The sequence below is a fragment of the Dendrobates tinctorius genome, unplaced genomic scaffold, assembly GCF_039654945.1.
Source record: "Dendrobates tinctorius isolate UK_male_01 unplaced genomic scaffold, ASM3965494v1 ptg000063l, whole genome shotgun sequence".
In the NCBI taxonomy this organism is placed as follows: domain Eukaryota; kingdom Metazoa; phylum Chordata; class Amphibia; order Anura; family Dendrobatidae; genus Dendrobates; species Dendrobates tinctorius.
The window spans coordinates 14531276-14550658 of record NW_027361731.1 but is presented as its reverse complement, the minus strand read 5'-3'; the positions used below and the strand labels follow the sequence as shown (position 1 = coordinate 14550658).

General features: G+C 45.7%; 1 protein-coding gene and 1 long non-coding RNA gene across 2 annotated transcripts in view; one reads left to right on the top strand and one right to left on the bottom strand.

Annotated features, from left to right (window-relative positions):
- The window catches only part of LOC141094286 (uncharacterized), a 1055204-nt gene that overhangs the window by 75677 nt on the left and 960144 nt on the right, over positions 1 to 19383 (bottom strand). The gene's annotated exons all lie outside the window — the stretch shown is intronic.
- Positions 1 to 19383, top strand: part of LOC141094394 (uncharacterized) — a 95490-nt gene that overhangs the window by 18234 nt on the left and 57873 nt on the right. The window lies entirely within an intron of this gene.

The window sequence follows — 19383 nt, the reverse complement described above, 5'->3', positions numbered from 1 at the left end:
AATATCATATTCATAATTCTAAATATTATTACTGGAGTAGATTTTAATTTTCACTAAAAAATACAGTTCTACAATCTCTACTTCTACATCTATATATAGTGGGAAAAAAAATTATTTAGTCAGTCAGCAATAGTGCAAGTTCCACCACTTAAAAAGATGAGAGGCGTCTGTAATTTACATCATAGGTAGGCCTCAACTATGGGAGACAAACTGAGAAAAAAAAATCCAGAAAATCACATTGTCTGTTTTTTTTTCATTTTATTTGCATATTATGGTGGAAAATAAGTATTTGGTCAGAAACAAGCAATCAAGATTTCTGGCTCTCACAGACCTGTAACTTCTTCTTTAAGCGTCTCCTCTTTCCTCCACTCATTACCTGTAGTAATGGCACCAGTTTAAACTTGTTATCAGTATAAAAAGACACCTGTGCACACCCTCAAACAGTCTGACTCCAAACTCCACTATGGTGAAGACCAAAGAGCTGTCAAAGGACACCAGAAACAAAATTGTAGCCCTGCACCAGGCTGGGAAGACTGAATCTGCAATAGCCAACCAACTTGGAGTGAAGAAATCAACTGGTAGAAACACAACTTGTCGTGTTTGTAGGAAAAAGAATACTGAGTTGCATCCATCAAACACCATACCTACTGTAAAGCATGGTGGTGGAAACATCATGCTTTGGGGCTGTTTCTCTGCAAAGGGGCCAGGACGACTGATCCGGGTACATGAAAGAATGAATGGGGCCATGTATCGTGAGATTTTGAGTGCAAACCTCCTTCCATCAGCAAGGGCATTGAAGATGAAACGTGGCTGGGTCTTTCAACATGACAATGATCCAAAGCACACTGCCAGGGCAACGAAGGAGTGGCTTCGTAAGAAGCATTTCAAGGTCCTGGAGTGGCCTAGCCAGTCTCCAGATCTCAACCCTATAGAAAACCTTTGGAGGGAGTTGAAAGTCCGTGTTGCCAAGCGAAAAGCCAAAAACATCACTGCTCTAGTGGAGATCTGCATGGAGGAATGGGCCAACATACCAACAACAGTGTGTGGCAACCTTGTGAAGACTTACAGAAAACTTTTGACCTCTGTCATTGCCAACAAAGGATATATCACAAAGTATTGAGATGAAATTTTGTTTCTGACCAAATACTTATTTTCCACCATAATATGCAAATAAAATGAAAAAAAAAACAGACAATGTGATTTTCTGGATTTTTTTTTCTCAGTTTGTCTCCCATAGTTGAGGTCTACCTATGATGTAAATTACAGACGCCTCTCATCTTTTTAAGTGGTGGAACTTGCACTATTGCTGACTGACTAAATACTTTTTTTCCCCACTGTATACTGTATGAATATGTATATCTACAAAACTATAGAACTACAGAATTATACTCTATAAAATAATTACATATAACTGACTAATACATTGTATAACACTTTTGCACATTTAATTACATTTTTAGCCAATTCCTAAACCAGACTTAATTCTCTGCAAAAAATATCCTGAAAAGTTCTTGCGATTTTGAAGCTGATGCATTGTCTGAGCAAAGTGTTCAGTTTACAGGCCATGATGTCACTCACCACCTGCTTCCGTCTGTCAAATTCCGCCATCTTTTTTACAGAAAGAAGATCAGAACTTCGAATTTTTCTTGACTCAATCTGTGAAGTTTTTTCGGTGAACCTTTGCATAATTTCATACGGTATAAAGCGAACGTTTACATTTCTTCGTTTTTCATAGATTTGATTACTTAGTTTTGGAGGCTTTGATACAGGCTTCTGATAAGATTTTACTCTGCCTGTCTTCACAAAATTAGCACGATTTACTTTCCTTTCACAATTCTCGTGTTTTCTGGCAAAATCAAGGGATTGCGCACATTCCAATACAGAATCTTTTTGTGACGCAATAACCCGAGATGCAGGATTTAAAAACCAAAATTTGGTTACAAAAGTCTTTATGAGGGACTGTGTTTTGACATTCTCACTCAGCATTCTATACAAACGTTCATATACAGTATGGACATGAATGTAAAAGTGCATTCCTTCCGACCAATCCTTAATTTTTGAAGAATATCAATATCTGGATAATTTTCATTTGATGCACAAAAAAAATCAGAATTTTTAATCTGTCTTTATCATTTAAGTTCTCATGTGTTTCACCAGATATCTTTAAAGATAATCTCCTAGCAAAATTTACAGGAATCCACATTTTAAACACCAGATTTTTTTCCTCGTTAGTTAAATAAAATTTGTCAACACAGCTTTCAAAAACCTCAGAGTTTCTTCAAACATGGATTTTGTTATCATATGCAGGAATGATTTTGCATATTTTTAACAAATTTTTCCTTACTTTACTTCAGAGTTGGGCCTGTGAGTCTATTTTTAGTGGTCCGTCTTTCCCTTCTACGGCATCTACGTCAGTTCTGAAGTGTCCTACTACGTGATCTCTGTATATATGGAGTTGACCTTTTACCATGAGCTAATCTTACATATGTAGAGGAGTTGACATTTACCACTTGCTAAAATAGCACATGCAGTGTCAGTGGAAGGCAATGTCCAGTACAGAACTGAGTGTAATAAGAAATTAACGGACTATTAATATTTAACACTGACCCACGTCATCGGGCTTCATAGAACTTTAGTATAAACTTATAGCACTGGGAAGACAGAATCTGCAATAGGCAAGCAGCTTGGTGTGATAAAATCAACTGTGGGAGCACTAATAAGAAAATGGAAGTCGAACAAGGCCACTGATAATCTCCCTCGATCTGGGGCTCCACGCAAGATCTCACCCCGTGGGGTCAAAATGATCACAAGAACGGTGAGCAAAAATCCCAGAACCACATGGAAGGACCTAGTGTGACGTCCGTCTGCGGGTCTGGGCTGCAGTAAGACAGCACCCCGAGCAACCCCGATACCCTTTACCCCTATACAGGGATCTGAATTTACAGTAGAGCCCAGGCGGTAGCTGTCTGAATAAGAGCAGCAGACCAGAGCAGGACGGTCACCAGAAAGGGGTTAAAAAACGGGACCAAAAGCATAGTCAGGAATCCACGTTTAACCAGGTGGGCAGCAGAGGAACAAAAACGGCAGACAGTAGCAGAGTCAAATCCAGGCCAAGGTCAGAGTCATAAACCGGGAGGGAGGCAGAGGTACAAAATTGTCAGGCAGGAGCAGAGTCAGAAATCAAGGCAAAGGTCAGAATAAAAGATAGCAAATAACAAACTAGCACACTGGGGAAACCAAGGCTATATCTGGCGGCCTGCAAGACCAGCCCCAAGCTATTTGAGGGATCAGATCATCCCTCACAGGTTCACGGTCTGATGATGTCATTAGGACCCCCCCTAGGACCAGGCCAGATGGTGATGCACCAATCCCTTCATGACCGACAGAGGAGCGCAGCCTGTGGCTGCCAGATGCCTGCGGAGGAGCCTCCTCCCTGTTAGCAGTACCCACAGGCAGACCAAGGCGCCTCCCAGTGGCTGAGGCAGGAACAGCCGTCCCCGAGTTTGACCGTGACATGACAGTCCGGCGCCTCCCAGAGGCCGAGACCAGAATAGCAGAGCTCGGGTCTGACAGCGACGTGCCCGTCTGGTGCCGCCTAGTGGCCGAAGCAGGAACAGCAGTCCCTGTATCCGATGGCGACGTGACAGTACCCCCCTTCTAAGAGGGGCCCCGGACCCTCAAAACCAGGTTTGTTAGGGTGAAGGAGGTGAAATTTTCTAATCAAACCTTTGGCGTGGATGTCACTAGCGGGAACCCAGGACCTCTCCTCTGGGCTGTAGCCCTTCCAGTGCACCAGGTACTGCACAGAACCTCTCACTAAGCGGGAGTCAAGAACACCCTGGACTTCGTATTCCAAGGTGCCCCTGACCAAAACTGGAGGAGGAGGGGACTGGACAGGATGGATTGGGGAGTGGTACAACTTGAGGAGAGATTTGTGGAAAACATTGGGCAATTTAAAAGACTGAGGGAGTTTTAAACGAAAAGCTACCGGGTTAATCACTTCCATTATTTCATATGGACCAATGAATCTGGGACCCAGTTTGGCAGACGGCACTTTAAGCTTGATATTCTTGGTGGAAAGCCAGAAGTTGTCCCCAACTCCCAGGTGTGGTCCCTTGGATTGCCGTCTATTTGCAGCCAAAGCATGTCTAACCTGGGACCCCTTCAAGTTTGTGTTTACTTCCGACCAGATAGTCTTTAACCGATGTATAGATTTTTCTACCCCCGGGAGCTCCGACAACCTGGCCGAAAATTAACCAAAATGTGAGTGCAGTCCGTGATTGCAGTAGAAAGGGGTAGTTTTGATGGACTCCTGGTATTGGTTGTTTAGGGTGAACTCAGCTAACGGCAGATGTTCCACCCAATCTGATTGATGCTCCGATACGTAACAGCGGAGATACTGCTCCAGAGCCTGGTTGGTGCATTCAGTTTGACCATTGGTCTCAGGGTGATAGGCAGAGGAGAAGGACAGTTCAACGCCCATGCGTTTGCAGAATGCCCTCCAGAACCCCCTCTTTTCCCTTCCATCTACAGTCCACTACAAAAATTACAAAAATATGTCCGAGGAAGAGTGCACGAAAACAGACCCCATGGGGCACACCTTGCCTTTCTCCTACTCCCTTGTGATTAATCGCATGGAGCAACCCAAAACACATTTCCAAACTCAATGGGAGAATGATGAAGAATGACGAAGGATCAGTGGAAACGTATATGTAATTTAATGGGTCGAAAATTCAAAGAACACTTTTCCTCATAATGAGGCTCATTTCATGAAACAGACATCACATAGGAGCCAAACAGCGACAAAGGATGACCCCTATAGTTGTTTGTAATAGCCGGTGAACCGAAATTCCTTATTAAGGCCTTTGGGGGAGAGACTCTGCCGATTATAAATCCATTTGCTTTCACAATGGAGTAAACAATTGACAATGTCGCCCCCTCTAATATTGGAGTGTATACTTTCTAGTCCCATAGTCTTAAAGCTGGAGGTCCTGCCCCGGTGGTGTTCCAGAGAATGGCTTGTGACAGACGTGAGTGTCTTATTCTTGTCAAAATCCCTTTGAGCCGATGGTAGAAAGTTGCTGCTGCATTCTTCTCCTGATCTCCTGTGTGGTTTGTCCCACGTAAACCTTGGGGCAGTTGCAGAAAATAGCATAAACTACATTTCGAGATCTGCAGTTAAAGAATTCTTTTCATCTGATCTGAAAAGGAAGAGTAGAGATAGAATAACCATCCTGTCCGATCATGAACTGACAAACATTGCAATTGCCACAAGGATATGAGCCAAAGATCCTAGTGCCATGGTTAAGTTTCACCGTTGGCCGTTGATAATGACTGACACAAGCTGTCTTTTAGGTTCTTGGCTCGTCTGGCAACCAGACATGGAGAATGGGAAACAATGGGAGCAATCCTTTTATCGCTCATCAAGATGTCCCAATTGTCAAGTAACACCCTTCGGATATCGGGCCACTGGTTATTAAAAGTTGTAATCAGAGACAGTGGCCGGGAGGAATCACGTACCTTCTTCCGAAAAGCTTTTTTCTGTCTTGTTGAGATGCAAATTGAAAGGCCTCAGACACAATCCTTTTAGAGTAGCCCCTCTTCCTAAAACTTAAGGTACTGTCACACTAAGCGATATCGCTAGCAATATCGCTATAACTTGTGACGCTATAGCGATATTGCTAGCGACATCGCTGTGTCTGATACTTACCTACGACCTGCTCCCCCGCTGGTTATCGCTGATCGCGCGAGAATGTTCAGGACCGCTTCTCGTTGTCAGCTTCCTGTGGAGAGACGAGCGTGGAGCCGGGCGGGAGGATGCAGGAACGCCTAGTGTGACAGGTAAGTAGCGACCCCCGTCCCCAGCGATGTCGCTGGTGAGATCTGCCTGTGTGGCAGCTCACTAGCGATCACTTAGCGATGTACCAGCGATCCTGACCGCATCATATCGCTGGTCGGGATCGCTGGTACATCGCTAAGTGTGACAGTACCTCTAGAGACAAATCCTTAGCTTCATGCAAAAAATCTACCTCAGAGCTACAATTTCTTCTAAGGTGCAGAAACTGGCCCTTTGGAATACCTGATGGGGGTGAAAATTATTGAAATGGAGGAGACTGTTGGCAGCTGTAGCCTTACGAAACAGGGTGCATCTAATGCCGGCATCCACAATGGAGAGTTTCAAATCCAGAAAATCGATGGATGTATCTGAAATGTTAGAAGACAATTTTATATTTAATTGGTTCTGGTTGAGGTCCCCAATAAAGGCTTGACAATCCTCCACCGACCCAGTCCAGAGAAACAAAACATCATCAATGTATCTTTGCCAAATCAGAACATTGGACATAAATGCTTGATGTTTATAGACTACCAGCTCCTCCCACCATCCTAAAAATAAATTAACATAGGACGGTGCGCACCGTGCACCCATAACAGTCCCCGCCATTTGCCTGAAGAATTTTCTGTCAAAAACAAAATAGTTTTTCTCTAGAATGAAGTGTAGAAGTTTCAGGATGAAATTGTCATGTTCCGGGGAACTTTCCGATTTTTTAGAAAGAAAATAAGACACTGCTAACATACCTGATTGGTGAAGGATACTCGTATAGAGCGATTCTACATCCATGCTCACAAGAGTTCCGTCAGGTATAACCAGATTTTCTAGAGCCTGCATCAGATGGGTGGAGTCTCTGGTAAACGATTTTAATGTCACAACCATGGGTTGAAGAAAGTGGTCAACATAAATACACGTCCGTTGAAAGAGGCTATCAATGCCAGAGACAATTGGTCTACCTGGTGGTGCTGATAGCGATTTATGTATCTTTGGGAGTATATAGAAAGTTGGAACAATTGGGGACGGCGTAGTGAGAAAATCTGCTTCCTTTTTAGACACCACAATATCTCGAAGGGCACTGTTGATGAGAAAATCAATTTGCTCCTTAAAAAATTGCATAGGGTCAGATGGTAGCAACATATAGCAGTGTCCTCCATACAACTGCCGTGTAACTCGGTAACTCCATGGACTCTAGATGAAAGAGAGTGCAAGAAATGAGATAGCTGATCGGCTCTCCAGAAACCTAAAGAGGAGGGGGTGAAAAGACCTTAAGGCTAAGTGCACATGTACCGGAACTCTCGCGGAAATTACCTCGAGAATTCCGGAATTCCAGTCAGCGGGAAAATAGCATTTTAAATTCCTGCGATTTTCCCGCGGAAAAACTAGCATTTTGCAAGCGTATTTAGCTTGCAAAATGCTAGCGTTTTCCAAGCGATCTGTAGCATCGCTTGGAGAACTGATTGACAGGTTGCTCACACTCGTCAAACATAGTGTTTGACGAGTGTGACCAACTTTTTACTACTGAGGCTGCCTATGCAGCCTCAGTAGTAAAAGATAAAATGTAAAAAAAATAAAAAATGGTGTTATTCTTACCTTCCGGCGTCCCGCGCAGCCGTTCCCAGTAATCCTTTGCGAAAATGCCCGCGATGACGTCCGTTCTCGCGAGATCGCGATGTCTCACGGTAATTCGCGATGACGTCGTGCGAATGACCGCGAGACTTCGTGATCCCGCGAGAATGGACGCCATTGCGGGCATTTTCGCAAAGGATTACTGGGACCGGGAGCGGGTGAGAATAACAATATTTTTTATTTTTAAATTCTATTTTTTACAGGGATATGGTACCCAAAGCCGAGAGGACAGTCTCCTCTCCTCCGGACCGTGGGTACCATCCGCAAATGTTCTGCTTACTTTCCGCATGGTGTGCACAGCCACATGCGGGAAGTAAGCGGAACAATGCATTCCTATGGGTGCGGGATCGCCGCGAATCCGCAAATTAATGAGCATGCTGCGGTTTTTACCACGAAGCGATTCCGCCGTGGTAAAAACCGCAGCATTAGCACAGCATTGCGGAATCCCATAGGAATGCATGGGATGCTTATTTTTCGCGTTTTCGCGGCAAAATTGCGCGGTTAAAACCACCGCGGAAACGCGAAAAAAACGCCACGTGTGAAATCAGCCTAAAGGCATTGCATTGATGGCCATTCGTTTCCCATTCCAAAATGGGATACTCTGAAACAACAGTTATTAAACCAAGAATGGAATACTTTGTCCTCCATTACCGGGGAAGGGGAAGAGGGGGAAGAGCGGATTGCCCAATAAAGGATACATGGAGGAGGCCTGTGGTATCATTGATGACCGTACTATAGGATTATTGCAGCAAGCAAGGGTAGCTCCAATAGTAGGGTGTGTCTTAAGAACATTAACTACAGAAAGGTCCAACCAGGGAATAGTGGTTAGAGGGATGTTTGTGAAACTTTCTTCAATCCTGACCCAGGCCTTCTCCATTACATTCCTGCACCAGTCCAAAATTCTACAAAGGTGGGCAGCAATATAATATAATCTGAAATCAGGCAAGGCAACACCCCCAGAGGACTTAGGACGATGCAATGTATTTCTTGCTACACGGGGAGGCTTACTGGACCAGATAAACTTCATCTGAGCCATGGCAAGATCTTTAAAGAAGGTCGAGGGGACAGCAATTGGGAGGGCCTGGACAACATACAGGATTCGAGGGAGAATGTTCATTTTAAATATCGCACTTCAGCCGAACCATGTAAAGGCATTTCTCGTCCATCTTGAACAATTCTCTTGTACTGATTTGAGCAATTTAGGGAAATTAAGGGAATAAGACAATTTCGTATGACTTGGTAATAATATCCCTAGATACTTTATCGCGGTCTTGGCCATTTAAACCTAAAAGCTGCTTTTAAGGGTGCAACTATAGACTGAGGATTATTGATGTTCAGGGCTTCCAATTTGGTAAAATTGATTTTAAAATTAGAGAGGTCGTTATATGTACTGAACTCCGCCATTACAGTAGGCAAAGATTTGGCTGGTTTGTTAATGAAAAAAAGCAGATCATCCGCATGGGCCGCAATTTTACATGGAGAACCCCGAACACAAGGACCTTCAATATTCTTATTAGACCGGATTTTCCTCAGAAATGGTTCTAGCATAAGAATGAAGATCAGAGGAGATAATGGACATCCCTGAGGCATACCATTGCGTATAACAAACTCTTTGGAGAATGCCCCATTCACTTTTACATTGGCAATTGGCTTTGAGTATAATGCTGATATCCAGTGTAACATGTTGGATTTTAGGCCTAGTCTCTGAAGGGTCTCATTCATAAAAACCCAGTTCACTCTATTGAATGCCTTCTCTGCATCGGTAGACAGTAGCAAGAGGTTGACATTTAATTCTGGCTCTATGTACAGTGGGGAAAAAAAGTATTTAGTCAGTCAGCAATAGTGCAAGTTCCACCACTTAAAAAGATGAGAGGCGTCTGTAATTTACATCATAGGTAGACCTCAACTATGGGAGACAAACTGAGAAAAAAAAATCCAGAAAATCACATAGTCTGTTTTTTTTCATTTTATTTGCATATTATGGTGGAAAATAAGTATTTGGTCAGAAACAAAATTTCATCTCAATACTTTGTAATATATCCTTTGTTGGCAATGACAGAGGTCAAACGTTTTCTCTAAGTCTTCACAAGGTTGCCACACACTGTTGTTGGTATGTTGGCCCATTCCTCCATGCAGATCTCCACTAGAGCAGTGATGTTTTTGGCTTTTCGCTTGGCAACACGGACTTTCAACTCCCTCCAAAGGTTTTCTATAGGGTTGAGATCTGGAGACTGGCTAGGCCATTCCAGGACCTTGAAATGCTTCTTATGAAGCCACTCCTTCGTTGCCCTGGCAGTGTGCTTTGGATCATTGTCATGTTGAAAGACCCAGCCACGTTTCATCTTCAATGCCCTTGCTGATGGAAGGAGGTTTGCACTCAAAATCTCACGATACATGGCCCCATTCATTCTTTCATGTACCCGGATCAGTCGTCCTGGCCCCTTTGCAGAGAAACAGCCCCAAAGCATGATGTTTCCACCACCATGCTTTACAGTAGGTATGGTGTTTGATGGATGCAACTCAGTATTCTTTTTCCTCCAAACACGACAAGTTGTGTTTCTACCAAACAGTTCCAGTTTGGTTTCATCAGACCATAGGACATTCTCCCAAAACTCCTCTGGATCATCCAAATGCTCTCTAGCAAACTTCAGACGGGCCCGGACATGTACAGGCTTAAGCAGTGGGACACGTCTGGCACTGCAGGATCTGAGTCCATGGTGGCGTAGTGTGTTACTTATGGTAGGCCTTGTTACATTGGTCCCAACTCTCTGCAGTTCATTCACTAGGTCCCCCCGCGTGGTTCTGGGATTTTTGCTCACCGTTCTTGTGATCATTCTGACCCCACGGGGTGGGATTTTGCGTGGAGCACCAGATCGAGGGAGATTATCAGTGGTCTTGTATGTCTTCCATTTTCTAATTATTGCTCCCACAGTTGATTTCTTCACTCCAAGCTGGTTGGCTATTGCAGATTCAGTCTTCCCAGCCTGGTGCAGGGCTACAGTTTTGTTTCTGGTGTCCTTTGACAGCTCTTTGGTCTTCACCATAGTGGAGTTTGGAGTCAGACTGTTTGAGGGTGTGCACAGGTGTCTTTTTATACTGATAACAAGTTTAAACAGGTGCCATTACTACAGGTAATGAGTGGAGGAAAGAGGAGACTCTTAAAGAAGAAGTTACAGGTCTGTGAGAGCCAGAAATCTTGATTGCTTGTTTCTGACCAAATACTTATTTTCCACCATAATATGGTTTTTTTCTCAGTTTGTCTCCCATAGTTGAGGTCTACCTATGATGTAAATTACAGACGCCTCTCATCTTTTTAAGTGGTGGAACTTGCACTATTGCTGACTGACTAAATACTTTTTTTCACCACTGTATTAGGTTCAATGCCTTGGTTGTGTTGTCCCTAGCTTCTCTTCCCCTCATGAAACCCGCCTGATCTCGGTGGATAATCCATGTGAAAAGCGGAGACAATCTGGATGCAAGCATTTTTGCAAACGGCTTAATATCCACGTTGAGCAGGGATATAGGCCTATAACATGCACATTGTGCTAGGTCTTTCCCCTCCTTATGTCTTACTGATATGTGGGCTCGCAGGGAGTCTCCTGGGAGAGCAGAGCCTTTAGATATCGCATTAAGGCTAGTGATCAGATGAGGAGAGAGAGATCCCAAGAACAATTTATAGTAGGCCAGTGAAAATCCATCTGGGCCCGGGGCCTTTCCCGACTTGGTTTCTTTTCCAGCGGCCCACAGTTCCTCTATAGTAAAAGGCAACTCTAAGGAAGCTATGTCAGTGTCGGACAGGGAGAGAAGGCCAGACTTATGTATTTCTGGATACGTGATTTGAAGTTAGCATTTTGTGTGGCGGGGTTAGTCGAGTCTACAGAGTACAAAGAAGCGTAAAAGGTTTTAAACGTATCCGCAATGTCAGGCTGCAGGTGTTTGCGTTGTTGTGATTGATGGTGGTTGGGATATAGGTGTTAGCTCTCTGTGTTCTCAGAGCTCTAGCTAAGGGCTTCCCACTTTTGTTGCCATGTTCATAATAATGAGGACGGCATCTGGTGAGATCAGCTTTTGCTTTATGTATGAGTAGGGAGCGTAACGATTCACGTTTTATTATAAATGACTTTCTGATATCGTCTGACGGGTGAAGTTTATGTGATCTTTCTAGGTTTTAAATCTCTCCCAAAAGACCAGTGATCTCCTGAGCGCATTCTCGCTTTTTACAAACGCCATGCTTAATGAGAATTCCCCTAATTACACACTTGTGCGCCTCCCACACAATACAGGGGTCCGCTCCTTCCACAGCATTAAGTGGAATGTATGTGTCAAGGGACTCCTGTAGTTCAGTTCTCACAATAGGGTTGTCTAAAAGAGATGCATTCAGACGCAATTGGCACTGTTTTACTCTAAAAGGCCGGAATAGCAACTGTGACACTTACCAACGCATGATCTGAATAGAAGATCTGAAATATTTGCTTTTTGAAGCAGGGGTAAGTCCTGGTATATCAGCAGAAAATAGTCAATTCTTATGTAAACATCGTGGGCATTTAAGTAAAAGGAATAATCCCTGTCTGCTGGGTGACGTAATCGCCAAGAGTCTACTAACTGGTGGTCCTGCAAACATTTCTGTATGCGTCTTTGCTTGGGACGTGAGAGGGAATGCACTCCCTTAGAATTATCTATAGATGGGTCGAGGGCGGTGTTAAAGTCACCCCCAACAATCTGACTACCCTCCGTGAATACCACTAGCTGTTCTGGATAAGTGTGGAGTGCTTTGTCCTGACGAACATTGGGTAAATGTCAGAGACACCGCACTGCACTTGCTCATAGAGCCAGTGCGCGTGTCCTGAGTACAGAAGCAGTGCTAATAGATACCTGTAGAGACGGGCAGCAGAGGTGACCATGCGTGCTTCAGGCTAATAGTGTCAGGGTCCAGTCAGCGCTGGAAAGTAAAGATGCATAGGACCTGCGGACACTGAAACTGAATAGTCTGGCACGGGACCTATGGTCATGTGACTGCAAGGGGGTGGGGCTTAGCGTCCTGTATGCAGATAGGACAGGACACCATACAAACAACTCAGAGTCAGGCAAAACAGAGGTCACAGCAGTACGGGCAAACGAGGTACAGGAGGGACAAACAGATGGGTAGTCAGACAAAGCCAAAGGTCATACACAAGAGGACGACGTGGTACCAAGTGGACGAGCAGAGAGAAATCGGGACACAAGCAGAGAGTCATACACGAGAGGTAGCGCTGTACAAGAGGGGCAGGCAGAACTCGTAACAGGGACAGAACCAGATCACAACCGAACAAGCAAGCAAGATATCAGGCACAAGGCACACGTATGCAAGAGGTCACTTAACTCAGCCGAGGGCAGGAGTATAACTGACACCGGACCCAGGTCCAATGAGCACTAAATAGCCTCCTGCTGCCAGAGAGAGGCAGCACAATTAATCCATAGTCTAACCGTGACGGGTCAAAGCGAAATCCCGTCCTGGATCATGACAGTAAATACAGGGAGGCAAATGTGACCCTAATAGAACCGATCAGACCTTTTACCATTTTTTACCATTAGCAGATGGCCCTCTCCATCAGTGTGAGACTCATTGAACATCCATGGGAATGACCGTGAGACAAAGATACGAGAAGCTCTGGATTTAGAATCGGGTGAGGGGCTGTGGTAAACCATGGGGAACTTTTGACTCGAGATAGTGTAGGGTTTGTTTTGACAAAAATGGGTTTCCTGTAGAAACGCCACATCTATCTTTTGTTTATGTAAAAGATTCAGTAAGATAGACCTTTTCTCAGGGCTATGAAGGCCTTTGACATTTAAGGAGCCGATTGTAAGTTCCGATTGATGCTCTGGCGGCATTATAATATTGCGTTGGGACAAGTATTCGGTTACAGAAGGGGTAAGGTATAAACACGAGGGAGAGATACTCCTACTCATTCATCTTCTGATAGTGTGAGGGAAAGGAAGAGAGAAAGAAGAAAGGAGAGTAAGAAAATAAAGGATATTAGAATAGACACACCACCAACTATGGGGTAGAATATACAAATAGAAAGACGAACAAAGAAAAGAACAAAGCTATCGCTAATTACCCAGGCAAAAATCCTGGGCAGCCTTCAATCTCTTGGAAGCAAGGGAAGGGGGCAAACCGCGGTAGGCAACCGAACAGGGGGAAATGGTGCTGGACGACACTGGACATCTCTTAGTTAAAACATTGAACCAAAACCACCCACCCGCCACTCAGGGGAATTCCACGCGAGGTGAGGGGAGCTACGATCATTTAACTCTTTAATAGTGTTATAATGTCTAATCCTTGAAAACTAAAATGAAACAGCATAAATATTATATGTAGGGTAAATACCCCAAAACATAGGAATTAACCACACGCGAGGTGAGGGGAGGTACGATCATTTAACTCTTTAATAGTGTTATAATGTCTAATACTTGAAAACTAAAATGAAACAGCATAAATATTATATGTAGGGTAAATACCCCAAAACATAGGAATTAACCACACATTATATACATAGCACTAAACTTAGTCAAGTTGGATCCTGAGAAGAACGGTCACGAAGTCGTCTTCGACGGGGACGTTGCTGCAGAGGAGAGTATCAGTCTGTTACAAGCCAGTTGGGGATGGGAATTGGATCCTGGCCCAAAAAGTTCAAGAGCGCGGGCAAATCTGCATACCTTTTGAGAAAAAAGGTTGCTCTTTCCTTTTTTATAATGAGATGAAAGGGGTGTCCCCACCTGTAGGTTGCTGCAGGAAACGTCTCATGTAGAGGGTACGGCCAGAGACAGCTGGAAAGAGTTTGATCTCCTCACCTTCTATAGCTATGGAGTTGGCCGAAAAATATCTTCCTTATCTGTGAAGAAGTGAAGTCTGCACAATATGTCTCTTGTGTTGGTAGGGTGTAACGGGCCCATTCTAGTGACTCTGTGCACTATCATGTATGATGCATCCAGAGGCCTCTTGATGACCATATTAAAAAGGGTAGTGATAAGCATCTTAAGGTCTTCCTGACCTATGTTCTCGGCATCCTCTTAATATGTATATTGTTTCTCTGCCCCCTGTCTTCTTGATAGTCGAGAAGAGTCAGATTTTGTATCTGGGAGTCAAGAATCTCGTGTTTGGTCTCTATCATGTGGATCCGGTTGAAATCTTGCATGATAGCTGGTTACTGTCCTCTCGTATGGAATCAATAGCCTGTTGATGTGAGGCTTCAATCCTCTGAGCCAGAGAGTCCATATCATGCTTTGTTGGTAAAGCTTGTATTAATTCCTGTAATATTTGAAGGTCTGGGCGCTTTTTGGATGGAGAGTTTGCACTGTGTTTTGATGTAGCCTCTATTTCAATAGGTAGTTTAGAAGCGTCTAGAGACTTGCGAATGGTGGTGTTGTCGATAGAAGTGACACTGTGGGTCATATGAAGGGTATCTCGGGACCATTTTGTGATTCCCTTTGAGCCAGCAGTTGAGTTAGGCATTGGTGTAATTTTAGGCAAAGAGGTGTTAGCAATGTCCAAAGTATTACATAAGAAAAAATTGTATTGCTCTGTGATCCTTCAGAGCGTGTGGCTAATAACGACGATGCCTTGGTCTCGGCGTTTTCCGGGCATACCCACAAGCAAAGGAGAAAGTCCATGACAGATGTCTGGAGTCATGGGGCACAGTCAACGTGGGTTCTCACTCCACCATGATGTGGGTGTGTACTCAATCTCCCTTTTCCTTGATATTTACTGAAATAGTCCGTCTTCTCTTGTCCTAAATTGTCAAGCTTCAGGGAGGATGTATAGATCCAGTTGGGGGATGGAAATGCATGGTCCCTAAAATAATAAGTTTCAGTCCTGGTCGAAGTAAGAGATGTAACTCAGACTGAGCTAGAGTGCCTGTTGCTCAAAGCCTCATTCTGTTACAATGTAGACACAATCTGTGTAGGTAACTGACAGATTTATATTAAAAGGACCACAATATAGCAGTAGGGAACAGTATTTAGGCCTGGTAATGAGTGGGTCTGTGACCATTGTGGTGTAGTTACCACTGTGTCGGCTAGGGGGCGCTGTGTGGGTGTCCCAGGACGGGTGTACAGGCACATTCAGTGTGGTAACAGGAGCAGGGTCCTAAATGACCATTGTGGGTCTCAAGGTGGGTGGCCTTGGGATGCAGGCTCCAGGGTGTATTGATCAGCAGAGGTACTGCTGATCTTTCTGTTACACTGTGTCAGGGAAGCCTGTGTGTCTATACAACCTTTGGTGATGTCATAGCCATGTGATCCCCTTTGGGTGTGGTTACAGGGCTATGTAATTGAGGTGTTTGGCACATGTGAGAGAGTGGAGGGAGTCTGTCTGAGTGTGGACAGACTTCCATGTGTCCAGGGGGGACACTACAGAGAGTGTATATGGGGAGGACTACAGCTCCCAGCATGTGCTGAGACTCTCAGTCCGAGTCTGAAGCCACGGACATTTCTGTTCCTTTGCCTGAAGTGAAGGTTACATTTCAGTGTTATGCTGTCTATGGTTTATGGAGTAATAAACCTTATGAACTTTGGAAGGAACGTGCCTCATGTTTGTCTCCCGCTGCACCTGAGCGAGTCAAATCCCTACAATTGGTGGAGAATGCGGGCAGCGACTCCCAGAAGCGCGTGTGGCAGTGCTGGCGATTCTGAGCCAGGAGAGCAGACGGTCTGACAACCGTGAGTAATACTGACCGAGGTCAGATAAAGTGACTGTATTAATATTTGTGGGATACCTCTGAGGAGAAGAGGCGTCCAGGAACCTGTGTGGCCGACACAGGTAACAGACAGGAGTCTGTGTTGCACTGACCTGGGTCAGTGAGAGACTGTGTTCCTGGAGGGGTCAGTGAGCAAGGTCCTGGAGGGTCAGTGTTGGGACGTTCTAGGAGAGGAATCGGATCCCTGGAACACGTGCTATGACCTTGGACCTGGTGAGGCGTGTGTTGGGCAGTCTCAGGTGGAGACGGATGTCCTGAAGAGCACCCGCTGAGCCCCTGGACCTGGTGAGGCTGGTGTGTTGGGAGACCCTGGGAGGAGGGTCGGCTCCCTGAATAGCACCCGGTGTGCCCTGTGTGGTGGACGGTCTCAGGCGGAGACGGTACGTCCTGAGTGGCACACGAACAGGACATGTGAGAGACTGTGCATGTGTTTTTTTTCTTTTTTTTTTTCTTTTCCTCTGCAAAACCTGAAGGTGCTTGCTGTGGCTCAGTGGGGTCACGAAGGTCTCGCAGCACAGGGACCTGGTGTTTTCTTTAAGGGATCTGCCCTGGGAGCATTGGTAGCAGACGCTGTCTGTCTACACCATCCTGCTGCAGCTTTATTGCATGTGACTAAGCGGATACAGTAGTTGTGGCTTTACACAACTATTGAGGGTGAGTACCCTGTATTATTGCTGCATAACCCATTATACCTGCACTGGTAAGGCCCTATGGGCGCACTTTTGTGGCTTTTTTATCTTTGAGGGTGACAAGCGGATTCCAGTAACCCGGCGGGGTTACGAAGGTGACAAGCGGCTTCCGGTGGATCGGCGGGTCCACGAAGATGGCGCAGCAGGAGCTGCAGTGACACCAGCCGCTGTGTATGTGTGTGAACAGCAGCCGGAGGTGCCGGTGATCAGTGACAGCAGGAGCTGTGGTGGTGCCAGCAAAGACTTGTGTGGTATCGTGAGAGACAAACTGTACTGTGTGAACTGTGGCATAAGAAGTTCTGCAGAACGGACATGGGGAAATCCCAAAAGGGGGCGGTGACCCAAAAGGGAGTGGTAACCAAAAAAGGGGTGGAGTCCCAAAAGGGGGCGGTGACCCAAATTAGAGTGGTAACCCAAAAAGGGGTGGAGTCACAAAAGGGGGAGGTGACCCAAATTGGAGTGGTAACCCAAAAGGGGGTGGAGTCCCGGGAGGGGGTGGAAACCCAAAGCGGGGTGGTGGTCCAGAAAGGGGCCAAGTTTGAAGAAGTGACAGCACTGGGTGACTCAGTAGGTACGTCTGGAGTACCGCAGTGTATGTGCAGGTCTTTTTCAGAATGTGGAATATCCTTTCCAGGTAGTAATGATGGGCCACAGATGTGTACAGTGATGCTGCACCGGGAAGGAGCCTTTGGTCGGCTGGAATCAGAGAATCAGGTGACTCTGACAGGAACTCCTCTCACTTTCTCTCTGTCCGAGAAAAACGTCAGGGTTCGCTGTAAACACGGGGTCACGGTGAACTACGCAGTAGACAGAGTAGTGTTTGAGGGGACCAAGGGTGGTGAGTGCCAAGGTAGAGGGATACCACGGGACTTAGTCTATGCCTGGGAGAGGGGCCGGGACTTTCTTTTGTTTGATGACATTTGGTCGGATGATGGAGATGCTTCGACTATGGGGCCAGCGGACACTGAGACAGTGACGGCTCCTGACATGGACAGGTCAGAGGTAGAACTGACCAGAGGAAGAAGTACATCTGCCCAACTGACAGACTTGACGTCTCGTGATAAGACAGATGGTGGGCTGGGAGATGAGACTACTGGACTAGACACATTGGTGCTGGACGGTAACTGGAGGGTTCACTCGACTGGGGTGACTGACCCAGTGGTACCCTTTAACGATATAATTAAAGAGGTAGTGGTGCGACACGTGATGGACAAAAGAGAACAAGATCGTGAGATACAGCTGATAAAGGAGACTGTAACAGAACATGTCGAACGGGAAAGAGTCCTAAGGCAAGCAGCTGAGCACAGAGTGGATGAGCTGGAGAAGGAAGTCTCTGAGCTCAGAGGTCACCTGTCAGCATGTAAAACCATGAACAAGACCCTGTTGGAAGATATGGAGGTGCTCAGAGAGGCCCAAGAGAAGCATCAACAGGAGATTCTCAGGAGAGAGGATCAGCATCGCTACCTGGCAGAGGAGCGAGATAAAGTTCTGCAAGAACTCAGTGGAGTAGTAAAAGGTCTTCTGCAGAAGAAGTGGATGGGCGAAGACGTACAGCGGCCTTGCCCGACTGATAGCAAGGCAGAACTGCCAAAGCCCATCTTGGAGAAGGGTCCTGAAGACTGTAAATCTCAGGAAGATGGTGAGCCAAGAGCTGCACAAGACAGTCACCCGGTCTTGGCAGATACCATGAGGGAAGTGTCCGTGCGGAACCCAGAGCCATCTGTCCAGGATGAGAGCAAGTCCATGACCTTCAATTGCGTGATGGAGGTACCCGAAGACATGCGAGAAGCGTGTGCCAGCGAAGGTGTGCATGAGACCTTTAAAAAGGCAGTAAAGGCCTATAGTGTGAGCTGGGCACCAGAAACAGACCAGTTGGTGATACTGGCAGAAACGGAAGACACAGAGAGAAGGGTGGCTGTCCTGAAGGAGATGCACCTACAATGTCTCCGCACGAAACAGATGCTCGTGGAGCGTAATAGGAAAGCCGCTCGACGTCTGGAGCTTGCAAGGGAAGCACAAAGTCGGCTGGGCTTTGTGGAAGACATAATTCCGGTACCCAGAAATCTGGTGGGGAAAGTCGTTGGCAGACTTGGAAAGGTGATGCAGGAGATGGTGAATCGATCCTGTGTGAAGAGAGTGAGGATCCCACCTGCTGGTGAAATCCAAGTCGTTATTGAAGATGACATGGTTCCTGTCATTGTGGTTGGTTCGGTGGAAAGCATTGGGAAGCTTCGCATGCTCCTGGAATATCGGGTAGCGTACCTGAAGGAGATTGAGCAGCTAAGACAGGATCGACTGCAGATGAATGAGCAGATAGAGAACGTCAGGTGGCGTCCACCTCCAACCCAAGGTGTAAGGACCCGAAGGGATCCTCCAAGGAATGAAAGGACAGGTAGTCGAAGGCAAGAACGTCGAGAGTCCGCAAGTGGCCGTTCTAATCGTAGTAACATAGGCACGAGACCCGGTGGTGGACATAGTGACAGAGGGTCAGACTCAGACCAGC